This window comes from Gymnogyps californianus, chromosome 14, assembly GCF_018139145.2.
Source record: "Gymnogyps californianus isolate 813 chromosome 14, ASM1813914v2, whole genome shotgun sequence".
In the NCBI taxonomy this organism is placed as follows: Eukaryota; Metazoa; Chordata; class Aves; order Accipitriformes; family Cathartidae; genus Gymnogyps; species Gymnogyps californianus.
In genome coordinates, this window is record NC_059484.1 from 5,746,142 (window position 1) to 5,773,818 (window position 27,677).

Genomic DNA, 27,677 nt, shown 5'->3' on the forward strand with positions numbered 1-27,677 from the left:
CAAGCAAGGCCACCTAGAGCTGGCTGCCCAGGACCGTGCCCAGACAGCTTTTGAGTATCTCCAAGGATGGAGACTCCACAACCTCTCTGGGCAACCTGCTCCAGTGCTCAGTCACCCTCACAGTAAAGAAGCGTTTCCTGATGTTCTGACCGAGCCTCGTGTGTTTCAGTTTGTGCCCATTGCTTCTGGTCCTGTCACTGGACGCCACTAAAAACAGCCTGGCTCCATCTTCTTTACACCCTCCCTTCAGGGATTCGTCCACATTGATGAGATCCCCCCCGAGCATTCTCTTCTCTAGGCTGAATAGGCTGAACAGTCCCAGCCCTTTCAGCCTTTCCTCATATGTGAGATCAGCCCCTTCGTCATCTTAGCGGCCCTTTGCTGGACTCTCTCCAGTACCTCCAGGTCCCTTTTGTACTGCGGAGCCCAGAACTGGACACAGTGCTCCAGATACTGCAAGAATCAAGTCTGGGAAACATTTATTCACAATAATACATAAACTAAAGCATAATGTAAAAGAATTATGAGAACTTATAGTTTGGAAAAATTAAGAAAAGTGGAGTCAGAAGTTTCTACATACAAACATCACTAAATGAAGGGAATGAGATTTCAGGTTTGTAACGCAGTAGATGAATACAGAGAACTTTTTGCACCCTCTAAATAATAGAATAGTAAGCATGTCTGCTGTGGAGAGGATGAAACATGGCAAATCATCCATTAATAAGTATCTATTTTCCTTGACAAATGCCTAATTATTCAGCAGAGTAATTTAATGTTCTGTATTAAGCTGAGGCACATGGATTAAAATACCCACATCAATGGGCTCTGTTCCGCATTCCCTACTCACTCCCACCAAAATATTCACAAACCTCAGCAGGGAATTTTCCTGAGAAGATCAGCTAATAATGTATTGTACCCTGCAAATGAGCCCTTAAATCTCTAAAGTTGATTTTTGTCTACCGAACCACAAAACTGTCTTTCTCTCCTTCTTCTGTTAAGACTCCTCTCTGCCCATGTACTGTACCTCTATATATCTGCCAAGATGTAACTCCAGCTATTAAATCTAAAGAATGAAAATACCACAGTTTAAGGCAAAGCAAAAATTTAGTCTTTAATAAAGAGACTCAAATAAAGCCAATAAGAAGTGCTTATATTTGAGGTGAAATAGAAGACTGAAATTTGGAGGCCTGTGGAAGCACTTGAAAAGCAATTAGTCACAGCCATAAAACAACTAGCAAAAAGTGCTTCCAGGCTACCAAGCAGCAAGCCTGTAAGGGAGACACTGGATCTACTGGACCAACAGGAACTGAAAGGAGCCACTATGTAGAAAAGTGGCATTGCAGAGTAGCTAAATGACAAGTCCGTAGAGGTCTGCCCTGAAAATATTTGAAAAAAATACCTACCTCGAGAGCTAACGGTCCCAACTTTTTGCTTGATGCCAACAGTAGGAATCAGGATGAAATCAACTAAAGGAAAGAGACTTGCAATGCTATGAAACCAGAGTCAATAACAAATTATTTTATAGTATTATTTTCATGAAAACAAAGATGAGGAAGTTTTAGCCATACTAGAAGATACTGTACAGGAAACTGGTAATTGCAGTAGCTTAGAAGTTACCAGCACTGACTGATAGTGAACTTAAAAAGTAAGCAGCTGAACTTCTGTTGCGGTTTGACCCCAGCCAGCAACTAAGCACCACGCAGCCGCTCACCCCTCCCACCTCCCAGTGGGGTGGGGAGGAGGATCAGGGAAAAAAGTAAAACTCGTGGGTTGAGATAAGAGCAGTTTAATAACTAAAGTAAAATAAAATATAATACTAACAATAATAATAATAATATAACAATAATAATAATTGTCATGAAAAGGAATATAACAAAAAAAAGAGAGAAATAACACCCAAGAAAAGACAAGTGATGCACACTGCAATTGCTCACCACCCGCTGACCGATGCCCCAGCAGCGATCTGCCCCTCCCAGCCAACTCCCCCCAGTTTATATACTGGGCATGACGTTCCATGGTATGGAATATCCCTTTGGCCAGTTCAGGTCAGCTGTCCTGGCTCTGCTCCCTCCCAGCTTCTTGCACACCTGCTTGCTGGCAGAGCAGGGGAAACTGAAAAGTCCTTGACTTAAGATAAGCGCTGCTTAGCCACAACTGAAACATCAGAGTGTTATCAACAGTATTCTCACACTAAATCCAAAACACAGCACTGTACCAGCTACTAAGAAGAAAATTAACTCTACCCCCGCCGAAACCAGGACAACTTCTCACAAGGTATGCTACTTATTAATAAAAATCAGGGAGAAATGGGGGGTAAAAATGTAGCTGTCTTTAAAAGTCAGACAAGCAAAGCCTGCATCAATAACAGATAACTGACTAACATAGCAATTGAAGGACAGTATATTCATCAAACACCAAAACTAGTACAATATGATAGGGTCAAACATCTTTAATCTCCAATTTACTGAATGAAATGAAGAAGCATTCAGTTGGAACATGCAGAGATCACATTCCACATACTCTAGCACATTAAATGTCAGTGGAATTAGCTATGAACCTGACCTAGACAAAAATAGTATGTGCTTAAAATTACAGAATATCTACATTTACATCCTAATCCTTTTTTTTTTTCCTCCACCTAATGTCAAGTTCTGCTTAACTACTGCAGATACTGGATATTAATGACTATATGGTCTTTACCACAACTGGGATTATTAAGCAGTGCTACCCCTAGCATGGGACAAGGAGAAGATAGGGCTATTAACAGCCACACTTTTCTCTTAGGCTTTTTTCTGGTTTTAGCCAGTATTTTGTGTGAGTCTATTTCAGTGTTTTTATGTATTTATACCTGTCGTGGTTTAACCCCAGTCAGCAGCCAAGCACCACACAGTTGCTCCCTCACTCCCTGTCCCCCCCGCCCCGCTCCCGGTGGGATGGGGAGGAGAATTGGGAAAGAAGGCAGAACTCGTGGGCTGAGATAAGAAGAGTTTAATAACTAAAGTAAAATATAATATTAACAATACTAATGATAATGAAATATAATAATAATAGTAATGAAAAGGAATATAACAAAAAAAAGGGGGGGAGGGGGAAGGAAAAAAACCCAGTGATGCACACTGCAATTGCTCACCACCCGCTGACCGATGCCCCAGCAGCGATCCGCCCCTCCCGGCCAACTCCCCCCAGTTTATATACTGGGCATGACGTTCCATGGTATGGAATACCCCTTTGGCTAGTTCGGGTCAGCTGTCCTGGCTCTGCTCCCTCCCAGCTTCTTGCACACCTGCTTGCTGGCAGAGCAGGGAAACGGAAAAATCCTTAACTTAGGATAAGCGCTGCTTAGCCACAACTGAAACATCAGTGTGTTATCAACAGTATTCTCACACTAAATCCAAAACACAGCACTGTACCAGCTACTAAGACAAGAGTTAACTGTCCCAGCCGAAACCAGGACAATACCTATCAAAACAATGCAGCAATAACACCCTTCAGTTACACAATTTCTTTCATCCAGGAATCTGAAAATATTTCCCATGCTTTAATTTAGTCTCACATCTACAGAAATGCATGCAATAGTGCTTTCTGCCTTAAGGCTAGATTCACTAAAGTACTGACACGCCTTGTTTGTAAGGATGTCACTGGACAGGAGTGTAGAGGTTACACTTGGGCCAGGCACGGGCATGAGTGTGTTTAGCCTGATCCTCAATGTGCTTTTGGCCTGAGTCAGCTAGCACTGTCCCAGACAACTCTTGCATGCAGTTGAGGTGACAGCCTTGGCCAAAGACCACTCCCACCCAGCCTGTTTTGGATATATGAAAATCTAGCTGTATGCATGAGAATGACGTCATGCCAGATTCTGCTCCATTTTCTTTACTATACAGAACCCTATCCTCACATAATGCGTTTTTATCCAATAACCATTTAACATAAAATACAAAAACAGTGCAGAGATACGAAAATTTGGAGGGAAGGGCTTCCTGTGCTAGAGTCCATGCCACTTCTTGCGCCCTTTCTCACCGGCGGAGTAAGGCTCAAATTCCCTCCTGCATCATAGCAGAACTTCAACTGGAGTGTGAGAAAAACATGAGGGAAATCCCCCATTAAAAAAGACCGTGAACTCAGGCCCTCCATTTCCTGGGAGAGCGCCCTCTTTTTATAGCAGATAAAGCAATGGTACTGTTGTAGTCATGATAATCTAAGGGTACAAGCAAAGTTTGAAGGAAAAGTTATCATCTTTCTATAAGGCTAACTGATGCAGTGAGACAAAAAAATCACCTTTTTCAGGTCTGGAGGTTTGTTAGCAGGCAGGATGAGCACTGGTACTTCTACCGTTGCCTTCCAGTGGGCGACGAATGAAAACAGAAGGCTGTCAGAGTATCTATCAAGGACAGGGCTAGGAAGCGGGACAGATCAACCCCAAATCATCATGCCTTTCCCCCTTCCAAATGATTATACATCATCATCTGTAATCACCTCCAGGCCAGTGATGAGCATGCATTAAGGCCACTTATGCAGACTGTATTAAGTATGATTACACATTGCACTGCAAGGTTATAGGAAATATATGGATCGATGTATGGCAAGGCTCCACATCAAGGCTCAAACATTCTTTTGACAGTTACAAGGATTTTTTTTTTTACTTTTTAAATTTTTGAGGTAAGGGGAATTTAAATGTAATTGCTTAACAGCAGGGCATGCTATCCTAAAAAAGCGGTGGTCTCAAACCTGGGGAAATGTAGTGCTCTCCAGACATTCTCTCCAGCCTATCTAAAGGGTAACACGATACACTTTCATTTAGCTAAAACTGGTCAGTCTGGGAGCTGGGAAGATAAGTCTGCAAGGAGGGAGAGTCTCCCACTGCTCAGTGTTGCCCTGGAAAACTCTGTAGCTGGCGGCAGGACTGTGGGGAATACAGCTGAACTCCCAGGCTCCGGGCAGCTTAGCGCTCAGTCACTGCTACATTTTGCGCCGAGTTTGCTCTCACCGCTCAGATCCGAGTGGGCATTCAGAGATGCAGAACCAACACATTAGAAAGGAGGAGTGGGGTAAAAACAACTGATGCAACCTGCACAGTTTTGCACAATGTGAGCATGGGTTTTCAGGAAAGCATCTTTCGATTTCTATTCCTATACTTCTTTTAAGTTCATTGCTGGATTTAGGGCTTAGGTTCTATTTTTTGTTATGAACAACAACTTATTTCTTAACCAGTCTCTTTTGCAACCAGTAACTATTGTCTCTTTTGTAAACTGCAGTCCCCCTTGTTGCTGGTAATGTGTGTTTTGGGGGAATGATTTAAATGACAAAATGCTGACTTGTAACAACAAAAGAAATCATACAATATAAGCTAAGTTTTAATAACTGAAAAGATCTTTAATTAAAATTGCTTTCCATTCAGGGGCTGGAGTTTTATTTAACCAGCTGCCCTATGAAAGTTATTACCTAGAGTTTTCATTTTCCCAGTACACAGCTGCAGAAAAGATTTTATTCTGGTGAATGAAGGGCTGTACAACAGCAAGGACAAAGCTCACTTAAACTAACAATGGAGCCATGGCAAAAGTCATAACCTTCTGCTGTCTTAGGGGAAGCACACTTTCTGAATATAATCTCTCTGATTATGCCTAGTATGCAAAATGCAGTTTTATATCTGCAGCTCAAATAGATTTCAGTATTACCACTGAATACTAATCACTGATGCAAAAAACGTACAGCTCCCTCAAGGCATTTCAAAAATCTTGATTATTTAATCAGTGCTCTTGATTTATAAGGCGAGCTGGTTGATGACTACCAAAATGTGACACATTGGACACTATCCAGATGGAATGCCAGTTTTCATTTGAGGTTAAAGAGGTAAAACTCTACAAGAGAGGTTTTCCAGTATCCTGGACTAGAGCTAGAGTTATATCAGATGATAAATAAAACCTGGCAGTTTGGCTTGCACATAATATTAAAACAGAAACTTCACTGAACTGTCAGTTGTAAAATGAAGTAATCAACTTTCTTTCTGATTATTCTCCGTTTCCACTATGGACTTTTTATTTATTTCATGTCTTCCATCTTAATGTCCTCTTATCTTTTTAAATAGCACTACTTTACTCTTTTACAAATATATAAGCGGTGAGTGCTGCCTTTTCATAAGCACTAATTTCCCAACCAGCTGGATGCAAAATTTGAAGAGTTCAGTTTCTTTTCCCCATAACTACAGAGATATATATATATATATGTATTTGAAAATAATTTTGAATCTACATCTCTATATATCAACATATGCTTAGGTATATATGAAAATAATTTTAATTCCTGCTTTAAAACGCAATGGAATTGTCAAAAATTGTTTAAGATACATTCATTTCTGAACAGGTTTTACTACCTAAGTTGCTTGGGCTTTGACAGTCCCATCTCTGTCTTTAATTGTCAGCAATGATATTTTGTTAAAGAAGGTTTCCATATAAAATCTCCAACAGTTTTCCTATTAAGACTTTAAGGAGCAGAACAACTTCAAATTGAGATAGCACAGAATTAAATTCTTATTTAGACACCTAATTCTAGGCCTGACCCCTAGAAGTTAGCAATCTGGTCACGTTATGTACATGCCTACATGGATATAGAGGCCTAACGTTTCAAACTAATCTTGAAGGTATGTTCCTTATTAGAGGCAGTGACCGGCACTTAATATTCAAAGGAAAGTTGCAACTACAGAGAATTATTTTACCAAATCAGTCCTTTGTCCGTGTTCATGCTGCAAGTGGGCGGCACAAGCGGAGCACGCGGCGGCACCCAGAGCTGGCGGCAGTCCCCTAACCAGGCGGCAGGGCAGGCTGTGCCAGCACAGCCGGGCTCCTTGCTGCGTGCTGGGGGAGCCAGCCTGTGCTGCTGTGTCTCCACTGTTAGTTCTATCTGAGCTATCAGTAATAAAGCTAATATATCAATGCAGATAGATAACCACAGCTCCGTGGCAAGTGGTCAGCTTATCATTTCAGCAGAACTGAACATGTACCAACCTATAAGGATAACCCCTGCAAACATACAAGCAATTTGAAGGTTAAGAGGCACCCTGGAAGGCTGACTTGGAGGTTAAAAGCATCCCAATGCAATCCTCTCAAGCCTTCTAAAATCAAAATGACTAAAATTATAATCAAAACATGGGAACTTGATGGAAAGTTTAATTCTAAATAAGCATTAGAAGTATCAAAAGCCATCATACTGACATGCTGTAAAGTTACGTCTACACCAGAAACAATGACCGGAGTAAAAGACTTGCCATTAACCATCCTGTGCAGTGGGTAAGTCGATGGTCACGTGAGGGGCCCGTTACCACGGAAAGGGAAACGGCCCCTCTCCGCGGGAGCGGAGGCGAGCGCAGGAATTCACCTCGCACCGCTGGGCTGAGGAGCAGGCGCGGGGCTCCCGGCCGCTCCCACCTCGGGTTTGAGAAGGCGCAGCTCGGCTGCCAGCAGCGCAGTTGTGCAGGCTGATGCCAGCGCAGCATCCGGCCTCGTGTAAGTCAGTGGCGATACGGCCTGGGTAGTCCCGGTGCCCTCGCCCCCTCACCTCTCCGCTAGAGACGCTTTCACGTCGCCTCTTCCCATACCCGTGCAGCCAGTGATCCAGCTTGCGCTGAAGTCTGCGGGACTTGGCTCAAGCTCTCAGGGTGCATCAAAGAGCAGGCAGCAGTTTAACACAGAGATGCGAAGCTAAACTTTAAACTAGCTTGCTTGGGTACGAGCAGCAGCACCAGCCAGAGTAACACGAAGAGCAGCATGTGCTGATTTACTACATGTGGCAGCCTTGCTGATTGCAGCCTAGCTGTATGCTTTCGAACCGCCTCATGTCTGACTCGTTTGTTATGTTCCTCCTTCAGTACCTGTGTGACTGATACTCCTAAAACATTGTTTTCCTTCCTCGTTTTAAAAAGTTTGCTAGAAATTTCAGTAGTCTGTATTGCAATGGCACAACAAAAGGAAACGCAGAGAAGCGCGTATGGTGACCAGAGCCCCCAGGTGCCCTTCCCCACCATACCCTGCCATTGCAAACGGAGCCGCGCATGGGTGGCTCTGGCCACGTCAGCCGGGTTGCCAGGCAGGCAGCACCCCTTATGCCAAACTGCTGCCAAAGGTGTAACAAGTGACAGTGTCACCTCCGCAGAGGCCTTGCATCTTGGTTTTGGCAAAATTGCAGATTTGTATTCTGTTATGAAGCCAAAATGTTTTAGTAACTGCAAGAGCTCACTCATAAAATCGGTGTTGTTTGGGCTTGTGCCTTTTATAATTACATCCTTGTATCTTTCTCTGTACATGTAGATTTGTATCATCTGAAGCTTTTGAAAGAATCTTACTTGACTGGACTTGTGGGTAAGGCAATTGTGGGGCAGTTCAAATAGCTGCATTATGTCAATTTTCTGTCAGGAAGCCAAAAAATCTTCCTGAAACACAGATGCCTATTTCCCTGGCCCCATCTAGCTCCTCAGCTGATCTCCTCACCATTTCAACTTCATTCTCTGTAGCAGTTTCCCCTGAGTAGCGAAGCTTTTGCACCTTCTTCTTTAAAAGAACAGAGCTACAAACTGCTAAGTGAGCATGTTTTGATTGTATATGAGAATGTCTTACTGAAGACTGCACTGCTGGTTAACACGCTGGGTGACCACCTCAGGCTCCGGGTATTGCAAGTAAAAATGTCATATATATCACAGGTACCACCAGGCCTTCTGCCATGAGTACAGCATGACAAAAATAGCTTGTAGGGATTATGTCCCCACGTTCCAGTCTTGCATGGCAGCAGCCACACAGCTGGAAAAACACTGGAGCCAGAACTTGCGTCTGCAGGAAAAGAGGGATCCCTCCCCTGCAGGTTAGAGACTGCGCCGCAGGGGACGCTGCTGGGGAAATCATAACCCTGAAAGAGACGGGAGCTGGAACTTCTGTTTAGCCATAGCAAATGACACCATTGCTCACCTTGCCTTATCCTTAAGAATCTTATTCCATAAGAATAATCTTGTGGATGGGGCTTGTGGTTAACAGAACATCGCACAATAGGGACAAGAAAATTATCTGAATAATTTCATGTACCTGACACCAGCAGCAGGGTATAGATGTGTTAGGTCAGGACCGAGAGCTAACATATTTCAGGAAAACATTTGGACTACTACTTTTAATGTGTTGGTAAGTGTACGTGAAAGCTGAACATGTCATTATTCTTAACTGCCATTAAACCAATGACTATGCAAAAATCTGTCTATGTTCAAAGAAGAACTTTTCTGTTTCTTTGCTGCAACCCTATACTGCTGCACCAGAAACATAGTAGATACAGTGAACTTTTTTTTCCCCCAGTTGATGGTGCAACTACGGGAGGAAAGATCATACAGACCTTCCATTCTTCAGAGAGGCTGGGTTTAAATAAATGTTCAGCATTTCTGACTCTTTGAACAAAAGACTTGTTACAGAAGTAGAAAGCAATATTCTAATATTGCCTTGCAAAATTCTGCTTCACAAACATTACCAACAGTAACATCAATACAGATAAAAGCTGTACCCGGAACATTACACACATGTAGAATTATTAGTGAAAACAACACTAAATTCCTGTTTTCAACAGCTATGTTGATTCCAATCTGTGTCCTACACATGTGGGGTATGCCACTTGAATACATGTAGTAGGAAAACAGACCACTCCTTTCCAGAATTTGTATATGCACCACATATCATTAAAAATAGAAAGTAGCAATAAATTGACTTTATTAGGAGGAAACCTGCAATTTTGTAGGATTACAAAAGGGCAGTAACACCTCAATCACTGGGAAATTTGAAAGTTTCTGAAAATATACTGTAATATGTGTATTAAATGTAGGGAGAGATAATCTGCTTCCAGACAGATTACTCTGATTTGCAAGGACAGAGAACTGAGAGACTTTATTCGTTCAATTTACGCACACCTTTGTCAGAACTAATAACCCAATTCAAAGGCAAGAAGTTTTATAGTACTTAACTATGTAGCCTCTAACAGGTCATGCTGATTGAATTCACATGATCTTATATATCTGGGCATCAAAAGCCCTCTATTTTTCTTAATTAGAAACATAGATTCAGTGCAACTTGCCTAGAAAATAAATTAAATTCATATACATTACCTCTGAGCAATGAGAAATAGCACTGATTGAAAAGGCTGTTTAAATCTCTGCGGTTGGCAGTGTTCATCAGTGAATTTGTTTACAAAGTGGAAAGAATGAGATGCTGTCAAAGAATGAAAAATAAAAGCTAGATTTCTTGGGAAGGAGACATCCGTCTTTTCCTATTTGTAAATGCTGACGAGCAAGGTTTAAGGACGGCTAATGTCATCCATTCATCTTAATTAAAGAGTTAATTGCTCGTGTATCCTGATTTGGTTAGCTGATCTTAGTAGCATGAAAATCGTTTGCTTCTATGTATTTTATTGACCTCTATAATGACATCATCAGTAAGACTCAGGATTTATTCATGCCTCAGCCTAAACTCATAACTTTAATAGCCTCCTACATGATAAAACTTTCAAGAGGGAAGGAGTTCTTCAGCATGGTGCAGAATACCGAGAGGTCTGTTCAGACCCTGTTCAGAAACTGTTAAAATGTCTCAGTTCAGCTGTCATTGAAGTATTACTTGAAAGTCTAGAGTCATGAAGATAAGTAAAAAGTAATTTTAAAGGCTAGTTCTCAGCAAATGTATATATGGAAATAGCATAAAACATCTAAAAATCGCATATCAAATATAAGCAAGAGACTTATTACTATTCAATTTTTCACATCTGTAGTCATAGTCAAGTAAGCAGTGACACAAAAACAGACAGGCGAGGTTGACAGCATGTTCTATGGATTAAAGACCAAATTGGTTTAGTCATATGTCTTACAACACAAAGAGGGGAAACTCAGATCTAAAGAAAGACCAGTTAACGAACTAGGAAGTCTATGAGGTTTTTCTGTACAATGTCTTTTAACATTTACTGCAATTCCTGATGTTATTTCTTAAAGATTCTTCACGAGAATTAAATTAAATGTTACACAAGAGGAAAGTGGACAGTACTACTGCTTTTTGATTAATCAGCTATGCAGTACTTAAAAATGAAATAAAAGAATACATTACAAAACATAATACATGATATTCGCTTATCGTGGTAATGAGTCTTCAGAAATGATCTATTTATGTTATGCTACTTTCATGGGATCAATTTCTATTGCTAATAATGCACATAACTTACACGAAGGGTCGAACTGGCCTTTAAGAAGCACCACGCACCAAATGTAACTCATCCTAACAGAGTCTGGCATGCTGTGAGCACTTACTTGGTTTTGTAACAGTCACAGGGTAGCTCCTGTGCGCTCTCCTGAAATATCTAGAAGGCACTAAGAATAATGTGATACGGTGCTACAGCTCATCTAGTTTTACGAACTTCATGGCGGACTTCACTTTGTAAGTGTTTTCTTTATGCAGTTTAAGCTTCTCAGCTGACTGGTTCAGAGGCCAGTACTGGCTCTCGTGCTTTCTCTGACAGACAGCAGATTTTCTTTTTAGTACTGGTTGGGTTTCCATGTTTTCTCAGAAAACTTTCTGTAAAATACAATAAAAAAAATTCTAATAACCTCTGTATGATATGAACACAAAACTACATTGCCCCTCTCACAGAAAAGCAGCAGGCAAGTCCAGGCCATACAACAGAGTATGGTGCAGTGGACCCCTGCTACCCCAGACCAAGGCAGCGAGCCCCAGAACCAGAACCACTCTGCCTGTGTCGACTTGATGCTGCCTCCAAACTAATTAGCCTTGCTGAGAAGCAGTATCTGTGAACGTGGATGCAGGACCATGCTTCGGCAGCTGCTCTCCTCTTAGGTCTCTAGAACGATGCCACGTGGCTCAGGAACATGCCTTCAGCCAGCTCATGCATCTCTACAATTATGCAAGAGTGCGCAATGTGTAAAGGGAACAGCACTGGAAAGCAGGAGATTTGTTGGCTATCACGAACTCTAGAACTGCCCGGCTGGGTAACCTTTAACAAGTTCCTTCAGCTCACTCTGTCCCAGTTATCCCCCAAATCACCTGTATCTCTTTTTAGAGATACTTTTGAGATTCATTCATGGAAAGGTGCTAACTGAGAGTTAAGCAGTATTATTATTTCTGAATAGTTCACTACTGGAAAAGGCAGCACGGTCAATGTATGAGGTTTACAATCAGAGAAGAGGACAACACCTGAGGTTGGATGGGACCTCGGAAAGTCATCTGTCCCAACCCTGAGCTCAACACAGGGGTTTTTCCAGACTTGAAAAACTCAAGGATGGAGATTCCACAACCTCTCTGGGCAACCTGCTCCAGTGCTGGACTGTCCTCCGGGTGAGGATTTTTTCTTTATGTCAAGGAATGTCTGTGGCTACAGAGAAGGCAGCCATGATAGCAGAATTTGTCAGTAGGGTTTAGTGTTACTCATCATCTTCTTTTACAGCCTAGCTCCAATTAAAAAAATATTTTTAAATTAAAGATTATTCTAGTTTTATTTACACTCCAAGCAAACTACTCAGTCAACCTTTCTGTCATACAATTGTCAGTCTGTTTAGTGCAGAATCCTTAAAAAGGCTGACAAGAATAAAACTAATATACCGCTCTGCCATTTGGGCCTCTGTGCAACAGTGTTCCCTTACAGAATCTCTTTTACATCAAAGTCGGGGCACAGTGGCACTCGGACAGCTCTGCACGTAGGCAGCTGTAGCCCGGCCAGGAATCCCACCCTGTCTCATGTGCTCACCAACAGCCGTTCAGTGAGCTCAGAAATCTCGGCACTGCACTCCTCTGACTGACCACGGCTGCAGTGTGGTGTAGTAACCAGGGAACTGTTCAGACCACGTCTGAGCCTTCAAACCACGCCAATGCTTGCTCTTTCAAGATCTTAAACATGTCAGTGACCTCGGAAATAGTTTTAAGCAACTGCATGTTTTTTATTAATTTTAAATCTCTTCTGTTATCTCCAGTTTCTTTGTTTTCTCATGCCTATACTTAAACTACAAAGTTATTTCCTAAACACTTAAGGGAAAAAATAAAAATGTTATTGGATATAGACTGTGGACTATGAGCAGTGACTGGTACTTTTGAAAGCTACTTTACATAACATTAAAATAGAATGTGAGTAAAGAGAAAGGCATAACATTTTGTTGTTCAACGGAAACACTTTGGAAAATGCTGAAATAAAATCTCTAGTGGCTTGTGAAGTATTTAGTTCAGTTGTTTAGTAACACCACCTTTTGATTTGTAAAGCTTCTATGGTATCTTAAAATAAACTAAAGAAGAAAAATTTTAAAGTTTTCTTTAACTAGCTAAAACCACCTGCTGTAGCTTGAATAGAGAGTAGAAGTTCATAAGCACAACCTTCTTTTGAGATAACATATTTTTGAATTACTGTACTGTAATTTTTGTACACTACAACAGGCAATGGCTAGTGCAACTTCTTACAACATTACTAGCTTACTAATAAACACGCGCATGAAGCGGAACGGCGCATACAAGTTATAATTCTTTGGCTGTGCCTAGTAACATAAACAGCTCTGATACCATCGGTTGAAGAATTGAGGAATTAAACCATCCGAAAGACTGATGTAAAGGATTGGACATGCTAAAAGAGATGGTGAAAAGAGGCTGCTAAGAAATGGCATGACGTTCAGAAGTGAAGGAACAGACCCACAATGGTTCGTGAATGGAAATAAACATAACCATGAGAGAATGCTTCATCAACATAAGAGCCACAACAAAGCTGTGAATCAAGATAAGCAAAAATTGTTTTTGAAGAAAAAAACAGCGTGCCAGGTAGGACTTCAAAGACGAGAAAAGATCTAATAGACAGAAATGAATAATAGAAAAAACACAAAAGAAGAGAGACCAAAAAAAATCATACCGAGCACAGGATCAACTTACTCTATGTCCCTGGTATTACTCTGTTAACCCTTTGGTGCTGACACTGTGGAACCAGTTTAATGATTAAAGAGAATGAATATTTCAACACCACAACAGTCGGCTGTCTTCAGTCAGCTCGGCAGTTCCTCTCCTGAGCCTGCCTCTTCAACCCTCCATCCGGGCTTTCGCCCCACTATGTATCTCTAGCAGCACACCTGCAGTTTACTTCTCGGCTGGAAGGCACAACAGCTACCTTGCCCAGCTCTTTATCACGCTGCTCCCATGCCTACCCACAGAATGCACAATTGCCTTTTCAGAAAGAAGCCACACAAATCGCTGTGCCCTGGGTGGAGAGCCCACTCGATATTGTATTTCTAATCACAGAGAACAGGAAACAATGCGTTCAAAAGAGGGACACAGAATAGGTAATTAAATGTCATACCGGTTCTAGGGTAGAAGATGCTGCTGTTACAAGAAATAGTGGTTTGCTAAATTCAAAAACACCCACAAAAATTATTTTTAACTGGATTAAAGGAAAACAGGCAGGTAAAGCTATGGGTTTATGCAAAATACACTGCAGCATTCTTTGGTCTTGGTTCTGAATCATTGACACAAGGAGGCTTTTTGCCACTGGCTTTAGCAGAACAGAACTACCTATTAATGGAATAAAAAATTAGCTATTTTCTTCCTAGAAATTTCAAAATAATTTTGAATCCAGAGAAGATATATAACACCATTAATCTACAGTAAGATAGGATGGTAGGCAGAAATGGAGTTTAAATGGTGCTGGGGAAGATGAAAACTAAGTGGCTACCACGCAGAAAACTATGCATAGAAAAAGAGATTTAAGTGAAAAATTGCAGTCTAACACATGTTCAATGCTAGATGAAAATAGAAATGAAATTTTTGTGGAATTTACTTTCTCATGTCTTTGTATGTGGGTTTCTTTTCCTTGGTTGGTTGGTTTTCCAAAATTTCATCCTGACAGCTTACTCCACATCTAAGGACATCTAAGGACAGTAGACTCCAGAAACTTTTCACTGAGAAAATCTTGATCGTGATTCATAAATTTCTAAACACCTGTTTCAATCCCCTTTTTCAAGTGATTTTGGTAGCCATTGAAAAAGTGTGTATTGTTTTGGTTCGGTATATAGTATGCCATGAAAACCAAATTCTGTTTACAGCAGGGCCAGATTTTCTATGATTTGATTTTAGACAGTCATTTCCACAGAAAAGATCCTTTATATGCCATTACTAATGACATTACAACCTTCCCTAGTAGCCCTCAAGACCTAGCTGGTTTGTAGCAGACAATATTTGACATTTTAGTTTGCAATCTCAGAAAAAGCCAAGAGAACAGAAACTGTCCTATCAGAAAAAATGGCTTCAGAATCTGGTAAATAAATCACATTTCTACGGTGACATGATAAAAACTGGTATGTTTGAATCAAGAGCGTACCTGCTTTGTGATTCGTTGTAGATGTCAATACCTAGAGGTACCTGCAAGGCAATTAGCACTGTACTTGCCTAAATGTCACCCCGTTGTAAATACAGAATGGAAATAAATAGACAGATTGGCCTAGCGCATGTTGTTTGGATTTGGAACAAGAATCTCAAAAATGTGAATCCTAACCGAGCCGATTTTTTATGTGCTGCTGGTAAGCTACAAAAGACTTCTCTATTTTTTTCTGGTACACTGTGAGGCTAGTGCCACCCATCTCTCAAAAATGACATGTGGAGATCCTTACTAATCAAAGCCATCATCATACTGATGAATCCTAACAAAAACAAACCTATACAAATTTCTGTATTTACGGCTGTAAATGCTGAGACTGACTCAGGTAGAATTTTCTTTGTCATTGGAGCCCAGATTGCTACATTTTATAATATGCTTTACAGTGGCCATTTAATTCCTTCCAAATAATCCTTTTCTGTCCTGTCTTCCCCAATCTTATAGTCACGTGAATGACTGAGAACAGAAACACAACTATGGGCTGAGAGTTAAGGAGCTGACAAATAAAGGCTGATGTCACTGCTATACAAGATTGAATATACATTACCAGAATATCTATCAAAACTGACATTTAACATTTTAACATCTATAAAAGGTAAACAATAAAGTTGACCACCCCACCCCCCACCCCACCCTTTTGGGCATTCAATCATGTTTTTACAGTGGATTAAAATCTTCTGGAAAGTAACTGTATCTAAAGATTGGGGGGGGCGGGGAGGCTTCTCTGTTTCATCACATAGCCAAGATTTTATTTTTTCCAGTATTTTCCTCCTTTTAACTATAACATATTAGCTGCTGGTGGCCTTTGGAAAGCTAGCGGATCATATGATGCTGGCTCTCCTTCTTTCCATCTGCTAGCCTGCATCATAAGAAAACTAAAATATATATTAAATATTACTTTTTTATGAAACTAATTAGTACAGATGCTACAAGAATCTCACATGATCATAAAAGGTTTTGTGACAGAACTTCTCCGTTAAAGTAAAGCTCATCTAGAAAGTCGGAAATCCTTGTCTTTAAGGGTCTTTCATTAGTAGCACACACTAAACAATGATCACTGCTGTATGATGAGAGACAAATTAATGAATCAAACATCACAGATTTCATCGCATTGGCTCATTTGCATTTAAGCTGGTTTCCAGCTCTGTCATGCATTTGCTTTTAAACAAGCCCCTGTGGATAGTGCTGCAATGTTTGATTCATTAATTTGTTTCTCAGTGTACAACAGTGCTCACTGTTCAGTATACGGTGAAATACTTTGAAAATATTTGTTTTAACAACCTATCTTTTATTTTAACAATGAAATAATAACCCTGAAGAAGGAAATGCTGGCCATTTTGTGACATAGCCCCTGCCAAATCTCCCAGTTGCTGCCCCAGCCCATTGTTATACCACTGTGATATTATCTGGATTAAGTCTTCACAGCTTGCTTTCACATATTCTACAATTTCATAAAGCTTTGAGCCAGCTCTTTGGGTTAGTATTATGATGCCCAATTCAGCTCCTGGGAAGTTAAAGGTGGCTTTAAGCCTTTACTCTCTGATCCTTGGATCAGTCCCAAAGAGTGACTTAGATCAGCCTCCCGGATGCTCAGTGACATTCTGCCACTACTGTGCCTAGTACACCGGCTCCTCCACATTATAACGGAGTGGGTTGCTTGGCAAAGCCGTCTCTGTGAGAGCTGCAAAACTTTGGAATTGGTTTTTGGTTGGTAACAGCTTGAATTTGGTGACCTTACAGTACGCTGAAAGCACCATCTGTTTTAGAAGAAAAAAGAGGCATTTTCCCTAGCTGGTCAGTGCATGAGACAAGTGTTTTGGTAGTTAGCTGGGCAGTTGAGTTCTCAAGTTTCTATCTGAACCTCAAATTTTTAAGTTTATGTACTTGAATACAACACTAATTATACATGTGCAGCTTTGTTGTAGGGATCATTGATCACGTTTAATTCTAAAGAAATAAATACATGTAGCAAAGGAAAAAGATGGAAGTTGTTTTAGTAGGCACTAGGAATTGGAGAACAAAATGCTTCTCCAGCTAGAACTTCCCTTCCTCTAATATGGCCATGATGGATTGCAAGGTTATAAAGGCAAGCCCATTTGACTAGAGGATACATTTGGACTATGGGATTCATGGAAATGAGGGCCTAATTAAATTAGTTGTTTTTTTCATGAAGCAGGCAGGTTTTCATATGTTGAGAAATGGAGTTAAGTAGCATCGGCATATCACATTGCACAGCCATTTTCCTTCCACTTCGCCTTTTTTTTTTTTTTTAAAATACTCTCTCTGAGCAGTGTGTAACAAATGTTGAATAGGGGACAAAAAAAAAAGTAACTGATACCAAACAAAAGCAAGCCATCACGACAGAAAGGCAATATCCTAAACCTACATTTCAGAGGTCTTAAATGGAAATTAACATAATTCTCATCTTTGCTTACTCCAAGTAACCCATAGATACAACTGTACACTAAAAAAAAAAAAAAACTTCAAAGAAACAAAACCCCCCTGCCTCACTGTCAAACATCACCAGCGGAGCTACAGTATGCCAAGTGCAACCGACACAAAGTCTACCTTACAGCCAGAATAATGGGGTACCAGGAGAGCCTAAGTGGGCTGTATACGAGACATTGCCCTCTACTGATTAACACACAGAGAGAAATGTTGTCTCCTGTTTCCATCACATCAGAAAGCCCCCAGGAAAGACTATTCATTTTCAGTGCCTGTGTAGAAATGGGGGATGAAGTTTGTAAGGGACACCCATACCTTTGGAAAGACAGCTTGGCATTTTTCCTAAAATGTATACCTGGTATTTTCTGCAGCAGAAAACTGCTTGGTCTTTCTTTACAAATGCAATAAATGTCGTATTTAACCATATCCTTAGTTCTACCTGCAAGGAATTATATAATGCTCATAAAGTGGGAAATTCTAAAAATTATTTGAAAGGCTGGAGTCATTTTAATATTTATTATGAAAAATGTACCTCATGGAAAAACACTTTTTTTTTAAACAATCTCCACATTTTTCTTCCTTGAAAGATCGTATTTCACAAAGACAGATCAAATACTCTCAGAGAAAAGCTAGACTGTCTTCATATGAATGCAAGAATTTATAAATATTCTTGTAGGAGCTTGCACAATCCAATTACAAGACAATTTTATATTAAATGCCCAATTAGGTCACTCTTGCTCAAGGTAGAAATCACGTGCTTATACATGTAAGTATACTGAGTCAAATAAATATGGCAACAAATAGTCAAAAAGAGTGGCAGTAAGATGAAAATATGGAACTCGGTGTCAAGAGCATGTTAACTACACTATACTCTTGTTTTCTCCCCAACTCTCCCACCAGACTCATTTGGAGCTAGAACAGTCATGATGGAGGAGTAAATAAATCTTCTCATGAACAAATGGGTGTGGTGTCCTACTACTATCTTAATCACAAGAAACTCTTTGGCTGGTTGCTTCTCTAACTCATAAAATACCTCCAGTGCACAGCATGGCTTAGTCTCTTAAAATAGCTGACTTCATAACAAAGAGTACATTATCAGATTTCACAATATTTTGGTCTGCTTTCAGAAATCAACCATTTAAAAAGCCCCAAAAAACCCAACCCATGCTTACAATTCCATACCTCTGGTAAGCAAACCCCCCCCCCCCCCCAAGCCCCCAAACAACCCAACAGTCTTAAACTGCAGTGAGGAAGATTCATGTTAAACATTAGGGAATTAATTCCTGTTGTCTAAATTAAGGCATTTTGAAGCCAGGCTTTTAGCGACCTACAGAAGGTGACTCTTCTCATTTTAAGGTGGGTTCAACACCACTTCTGACTCTCCACTCACTGGAATACAAGTCCAGTTGACACCTGTATTTTAGATGGCAAAGTTAGGTGAAATTAGTCCCAACCTAATGAAATCACATAAAGTTTATTTAAGCACACAGATTGCTTATGGTGCCTATGAATTTCCATCACTATTATTTTTTAATAAAGACAGCAGGCTAATCTGTCAGGTGTAGTTGAGGTAGAGTTTCGTGTTAGGAGGTGGTATGAAAGTTAGCCATCATTCTGGTTAACTCTTCCTCAGCTCTTTCCAATATTTATATCTTCTGTTTTATTTGTTCACTAAAGAAAATTGATTCAAGAAAAACATCAATGTGCAAATAAACTAATGGTCTTAAACTGTGAGTATGAAAGAGTCCTCCCATACTTCTCACTGATATCCTTTCCCTTTACAGAAAACTCACGTATCAATTAAACTCACCTGTTAATTAAAAGCTTGTCTGGAAAATTCCTTGCTAATTGGAAGCAAAAGAAAGTGTAAAAAGTATCTGAATGCTCAAGCTTTGAATTTTAATTACTTACTCCCAGGTTTGTTCGTGATCCCTCAGGTGTTGGCTGGGCAACAGCAAAGAACTGGAAAAAAGAAACAAAATTATTTTGTAATTCCTGCTGTGGGGAAGAAATGTATTGAGAAGGCTTCCAATTTTCTCTTCTTATCTTGTTTAGGATTTATTCTTTATTAACGTACTTATAAGAAAGTATCTACACGCAAAGAAAAAAGATTCCGGAAGATTACAGGCAACTACAGTGAATAATTGTTCTACAAACTTGATAGTTTGGGGTTTTTTAATAATATGAGAGTTCCTATTGTGTTCCTCTCACAATGGAGAATATCAGTATAATTATAAAAGGGGGAATAATGCGTATAAATTTGGCATAAAGGCTACAGTTTTTATCAGATCATGATTACATATATATATTAAATTTGATGTGTTGTTTATTTTATATGCATCTAAATATAGCAGACATTAGCAGATTTAATAAAAATTCTGGAACTCGTAGGAATTTGATCCCTTCTCACTAGCTACCCATATAATAATAGCTGGGGGTTTTGACCATTTTCTTTCTTTCCTACATTTTTTCGAGAAATAACCTTTCTTCTTAACAGAGAAGGATACTTCATCTTAAGAAAGAGAGTCTGTAAACTAAATATGGAGGCAGTGGCTAGTTTTTCTGCTTTTCCTCATAATCACCCTTTCCCCCCCAAAGTGACAACAGTTTAATAACCTGAATTGTTTAGTGTCCTTTTATTAAGGATAAATATCTGAGATTCTGATTTGGCTCAGTGATTTTTACAATAAGAGAATTCATTTGTGACATTTTACAGAGGAACTTAAGGATTTCATGAGGTTTCTGATGAATCTTTGCATGTAAAAAATTGGGCCATCTGAATCAGACAGAAGATTTACACATTTAGTTCTCCAAGAACTGGAATGAGGACTTTCATTTCTTTATGACATACACACAGCATATGTACATCTGTTTTAAAAAGTTCAATTATCAGTTAAACTACTTCTGCAAATTAACTTGCATGCAAGTAGATGACAATAGCATATGCAATTGAAGTAACTGTGTTCATATTATGTAAGTTTTCTTCCTCAACATACTTAAGAATGAGTTTCAAATTGTAAAAAAAAAACTTCAAAAGGAATATAAATGATAAACAGTCTATTTGCTATGTATATAAACCACATTCAAATACACTGAGTGAAAATACTAAGCAGAAACTGAACATACGTGAGTGTGGCTATTCAATTCTGATACAGGTCATAGAACCGTTAAAGAAGCAGATGCTTCTTTAAAGTGCATTTAAAGGACTGGTAATGTTAAATAGGTTAGACTCCACTTGTATTAAGTTCATGATGAAGGTTTCCTCATCAGATGACCAAGACTTTATGAACTGTAACAGCACAAGTCATTTTTGGCTATTACACTCATCTGAGTGCTACTGTTTTAGCAGTATGTATTCAGTTTTATATTCAAGTAGAGACTTATGCTCACTGTATTCAGCTAAAAATTCCAAATATTGTGCAATTCAGTATTTTTAGGAGCCTTAAATAAATTAAAATATTAAAGTGCATTAGGAGTGGATGCATACCATAAGAAATTTTGTCACAGTTAAAAAAAAAAAATGGAAAAAAGAAAGGAAAAGCATCATCCACCTCTATCATCCATTTTGTTTTGAAGCTGAATGTCTTTCAAATGGAGACAATATCTTCTTTACTGCAGTTTACTGGGGGACAGGCCTTATAAGCAGAATCTTACTTATAATGGAAAATGCATTGCACCAGGAGTAGCCATGATACATTCAAATACCCAAGCTACAATTACTGAGACATTTTATGAATCTGTAATTCATAAAAGAATGCCTTATGAAAATTCAAGACATCAGCAGGTCTTATGTAGGTTACTTGTAAATGTGACTTTAAAAATTAATACATATTCTTTCTGGAAGAATGAGAATCTTCTCTGAAAGAACGACAATGCCATATGCGGCTGAACTTCAACATTAAGAGCTGAGGAAGTATTTTGTAGCTAACACAAAGTGTAATTTCAAATGTTTTCATTTAAGAATTTATTCAAATGACAGTCTTCCATTGTTGTTTATAAAAGGCCTTCCTTCTCCTACACAGGATGGACCCACCACATTCACTCCAAGGTGATGAAAATACCTTTTAGAATATTTTACATCCAAACAAAACATCTATTCCAATGACAGCAGAATGGACTGCAGACACAACAGTATTACAACTAATCCACAAGTATCTAAGACAATGAAGGTGGCAGGATAACTTGGATTATCCAAAGGGGTGGATAACATCCATCACTCGTGTGAAATCCATCCACCTCATTCATGACAAGCTATGTACAAAAACATGACGTGAAAATGTCACAGAGGAAACGTTTGTGATATTACTGAATGCAGACCGCTGGGGTCCCTGAGCGTGCCCCAGACCACGGTGCACCTGGTGAAGCTCATCCTGGACTTGATGTTTTAAGATATAATGGCAATTGTTGAGCCATGTTCGGAATGTCTATAACTCGTGTTTTGCCTGATCTGCAAACTGTATAATCCTTCCACAAACACCAACTGTTGATTGTGGATATATTAGTCTGAGAAAGAGAGAAATTGTTATGCACCTGACACTTGACAGTCACTGATGCAATGAACAATGTTCACAATGAATAATGTGACACTGAGAGTCACAAAAGTCTTTTTATTACCAATGATAGTAGCCACTGGATTTTTTTCTTTCCTTAGTTTTATTGATCCTCTGGAAACGAGGGTGGAGGATAGAAATTCTATGAGAATTTCTCTGATCATCAATTTTTGTTTATATCTAAAGTATGAGGAAATGTTATGCAACCATTTCTGTTTATGACTGAACAACTAAATTAGGAGGAACAAACAGTGGGAAAAAACATTGCAAGTTTTCCCAATGTTTTGCATTGTGCAAAGCCTTTAATAAAAACACCAGCTGGAAATAATGGTAAGTTCTTAGGAGAAATGGTAAATGCTAAAGATCATTTTCAAACTAATTCTCATGAGTTTTTCTCGCTTTAGCACTAGCTTCCTAATTTTTTTCTTTTTTCTGTACATGAATTCTTGAATTATTCTTCTCTTCATATATACATTCTATCCTTAAAATTCAGACATGTTTAAACAACAACACAAAAACCGTAACAATTTTGACTATTTCCAGGAAGCATTTGTCAGTACACTAACTCAGTTCCAAATTGCTCTAAAAGTGTTATTTAAAGAGCAATAAGAAGTTCTTATTCATGCAGTCATGCTTTTTTGTTATTCTTACTTGTTGGCATCCAACATGAACTCCAATATTTTCTGCATATTACTGTTAATTTGTGCTTCATGGGGAGTGGCTGTTCTTTTCCTTTATGGCAGCAATCAATGACTACTACTCCATAGTTATGAGACAGAATCCTATATAAAAATGGCAAATCATATTAAGCTTCTATATGATCCTTGATCTTTTGCCAGCATGTCTGATCTATTTCCAGAGTACACGAGTCAGGCTATGTGCCTTGGTTAATAAGTAAACAGTTCCTGTAAAACTTCTCTTTTCTCCTACCATCTTAACCCTCCACGTTGTTCGAAGAAATCCATGTTGTATTTCAAACAGGATCTCTTCTCTTTTCTTAAGAGAACATTAGTAGTGTCTTAGGTTTGAAACTTTATAAATGAAGCAAATCTCTTTTTGCTAGTGAAGCTTTTGGCAAAATATTTTTCTGTGTATTGCACAGTATGTTATCGTCATGATCAGCACAGATTTTGTAAGTCCCAACAGCCTGGTCTCTTATGAGTGAGAAATTTCACTTCTCCAAATGAAGTGAAAGGATAATGTATGTGAGTTAGAATGGAAATCATTCTCTCACTGTTGAGCGCTTTTCTGGTTCTATTCTTGGCAAGTATGAAAAAATATATGTCATTATGATTAGTAATATAGACGTGTATCAACTGAGACACGGACTATAGCTCCCAAAACAATTTCAAGTTGCCAGTAAACATTTCAAGTGCTCAAATTAGAAAATTTTAGCCACTGCCAACTTGGTCTGCTTTTGACACAACTTCTGCAAGCAATTATTAAGCAATTCTTTTATCAATTAAAAATTATTTTGGATTTACTGTTATATTTAACAGTATAACTGTTCTAGACATACAAACTGCTGGTTTAATTTCCACATGATCTGCTTCTCTACATTTCTGTCTGGTCCAGAAGAGAGAACTACAGGGACTCTTCCTCAGGACAGACCTACCTATGCTGAGCTTAGTGGTAAGTACAGCGCAGGAGACTCTTATCAGCTGAACACAACTAATGTGGGATAGTAGCAGCCTCTCATATTTCACACCCAGAAGAGTGTGGGATGGAATCAAAAGCTGCATTCCCCAGCACTCTGCAAGACAGCTCTTTCCCAAATCTGGCTGCTTTTCCAATCCCGCTAATGAAAGGGGAAAACAAAAATTCAGAACGGGAGCCTGTACTGTAAGCTGGTATACAAGGTACTTTTGCTTTTGGATGAATGCTGCCAAGATTGGGGGTTGGGTCACATTTTTTCCTACCGGCATCACGACCTTTCAGCAATTTGTGAATATCCAATTTATATCAAAATATTATGGTGATGACTTTTGCTAATTTCAAGGTTTTATAAATGAGTACGGAATACTTTGTCAGTAGAAAAGAAAGCACAGATCAATAGATCAGAGAAGGATCTGAGCAGAGCAAAAATCATGCTATAAATGTCAGAGCCGAGCAATTTCCACACAAATAAAATAAAGCTGCCATCGGGAAACAGTTTCAGACTTGAAGCGTCAGACTACTGCTGTGTGACTGTGTTACAATCCCAAGGTCACTTACACGGAGAGCAGGTGGCACGACACTCGGCAAGCCAATATCGCAGCTCTGCCTTTACATATAGTTACTCCCCAGGAAGACAAAGCTTAACACTTCAAAGTGACTTCCACACTCCACGCCCCTTTCACAAACTGAAGAGTTCAAGTCAGGAACTTTTACTTAACAAGAAAATGCACAGGTTCTCTTTTTTCTATTTAGTTTGCAACTTGGTCTTTCAAGTAGAGAAAGAGGAAATAGGGAAGATGCAACATTCGTATTTTGTAATTTGTTACAGCCTATGGTTTCATATCCTCTCACCAGAACACGACAGAGGTCTGACAACTGACCACGGTTTGCCTTCTGATACAGACAACTGATACCTGATGCTGAAAGCATCAGGTTGGGTCTTGCATGAGAATCTGAGGAGCAAATGTGACTCTCAGTCTTACAATTTGAGTGTTGTGCCACAAGATGAAAGTAAACTTTCTTAAGGTAGGAAAGTCCGCTATTATAACAACGCTGGCTTCCAGTTTTTCACCCCAAAGCTGCTTCTATTTTATGAAAACAACTCTTTAGTAATAGACTTCTGCATCTCATCTTCAACTTGAGATTGACATATCAAAGTCCTATTCACCTCAGATATGTTTGTAGTTTCTTTATCATCTTACTTACTTAGAGGCTGACCAGTCTAGCCTTCTGTCCTACTGTTCAGACCATCCACGCACGTTATGTCAAATTAAACATCCCATTTTAATGGGATCCCAATATTCAGTCAGAGTGTCAGTCTCTGGAATCTAAAATCTTATTCAGCATTTTTAAAAGAGTATAAAATATATTCATTTAAAAATCTGTGAGCCAGCTAAATAAGGAATATGAGTAACAAAACTGTATATTTTGGGATTTTTTAAAGTTTGGTAAGAGTAAATGGGAGATTTTCAGAAGGATTCAGCACTCAAGATTTCCTCTCCTGCCATTTCTATCCAGACATTTGAAAGTGGTCAATATCTCACATAATGAGAATATTTGAAAGTGTGGCCATTTCTTTCAGTATCTAAACGATGAACAAACTTTTTGAAAACATTGCCCTGCTGTCTCTAACCACAATGTGCTGGTGTCTTAGGTTAACAATAATTAGCTATGAAGCTTCAGATGTGATAACTGAACACCTTTAATGACCCTTAAATTCATAAAGACAATAACCTCTCCTCCTCAACGTATTCAGTATTTTCTATGTGAAATATTACTATAATTTCAGCTGATCTCTAATCTCTTTCTGAACCATGATGCACATGCAAGCATTGTAAGCCTCTACTCTTGTACAGGGTAACCAGAGTTTTTTGACATTTAAAATATCTAGCGGCATGACAAGAATTTGTATTTGCATATACATAAATTGTGCCAGGAAAACTAGACGAGTGACAAACCATCAACAACAAGCTGCAGCATTGCCTGTGGCTTTCACATCAAGCATGGCTGCATATAAAAATGTTACATTGTTGAGAAAAAGTAGCTTGACCGCCACAGCCTCTGTTTTATATATACTCTTCTGAAAAAGAAAATGTATCTTTTAAAAATTACTGGAAAGGAGAAAACTGCTTATTATATTTATTTGAAACGTTTTTGTATTGGTGATCCATTGAGGAAAAAAAAAAAGTTTCCTTTCTGATACGATACTTGACATAAACTTCTATGTGAGGATTTTCTTTCCCATCCATCCCTGACTATCAGCAATGGTATCTCCTGAGGTTAAACCAGGCTGTATGATGTCTGTGAAAGGTTCGTTATAGCTTACTATTGCATCCCACCGGTGCGTTTTCCTTCCCTCACCTGAAGAAGCAGCTGAACTGTACAACTAAACCTATGGCTAGTGAGGATTAATGTCACAGAAAAGTAAAACATGATTTTGTTTTCATGTGACTGATAGTGCATATATTCCTCAGAATCACAGCAGAGTCCAGAGGGACATTTCATGCAGTTGAAACAAGCAACTCATGCAAACCATCTGCAGCTTAACCACATGACAGACCCAGTGGTGATTTCATCGTTGCCAGTGAAACAAACTCCGATTCCTCCCAGAGAGACAAATGCTGCTGCAAAACAGTCCAGAACGTTTCACACCTTGGCATATGAGTCTTGTGAGAGCTGACCAAAAGAAAAGGAGAATAAAGTAACAAAGAAACTAGAGCTAAAAAGGAAACTAAAGTAAACTTTAAAAAACCCCTAAAGCTAGAAACTAATGCACAAAATAAAAACACTTCCGTTGCATAACATCCTGCTTTGTCTCCAGCTAGTAAGGTTACGTATTGTACGAGACAGTGCAGTAAGCGCACAAGCACCAAATTCAGCATTTTGTACTTTCAGCTAAGACATTTGTACAATGCAAGATAAAAATGGAATGTGGAAATAGGTATGAAATTCCTTTGCTGATGATTTTTAATTTTTCTAATGATGTCAAATTTTTTTAGAATTGCTGATGGGTCCAAACTGGTATCGCAGGGAATAATGAACGTGTAAGACTCCGAACTGTGAAAGGCTCCCAGGTTTCCCTGGTTTTTGGTGAGGAGGGAGTAACTGCTGTCCCGAAAGTGCTCCACTCCAACGGCTGGGAGAGGACAGGTTTATCATTGAGCTGAGCATCGCATTTCTGACTCCCCGGACTGCACCTGCCCTGGAACCCCTGAAGACCCATCATAATGACTTCTTCAGAAAAGCTAAGTAATTTGGGCAAATTCTCCCCTCAGTTAATTTGGTAACACAAGCTACCCAGGAGGTCCCAGGGGCACACGGCTTGATGACAGACACTGATGAACTCAGAGGGAAGAGTTTTGTGGCACACCCTTCACCGAAACCTGACATTTGTAAATGAAGAGTACAGATGTATTTAGGAGACAAAAGAGTTGTACTCCTTATCTCTTCCTGAAGCGTATGTTTTGAAAGGAGGTATGTTATTTTGTGAGAAAGGAGAGCTATATTGATGCATGCTTGGTAGGTCATAGCACTTCTCTTCAGCTGATTCAACAGACGTCTGTTACATATCTATTAATCAATCACCTCTAAGTTGATTTTATGGTTGCAAGTAGCAGT

At 39.3% G+C, this 27,677-nt stretch overlaps 1 long non-coding RNA gene across 3 annotated transcripts in view; it reads right to left on the bottom strand.

Annotated features, from left to right (window-relative positions):
• The window catches only part of LOC127022014 (uncharacterized), a 300,415-nt gene that overhangs the window by 12,676 nt on the left and 260,062 nt on the right, over window positions 1–27,677 (bottom strand). For 2 of the 3 annotated variants that reach the window (XR_007767283.1, XR_007767282.1), the window contains exons 4-5: window positions 19,765–19,815; window positions 19,085–19,266 (exon numbers count right to left, since the gene is read on the bottom strand). This is a non-coding gene — a long non-coding RNA (uncharacterized LOC127022014). Of the gene's footprint in view, window positions 1–19,084; window positions 19,267–19,764; window positions 19,816–27,677 lie in introns of those variants that run through there. The other variant, XR_007767284.1, reaches the window with a different exon arrangement.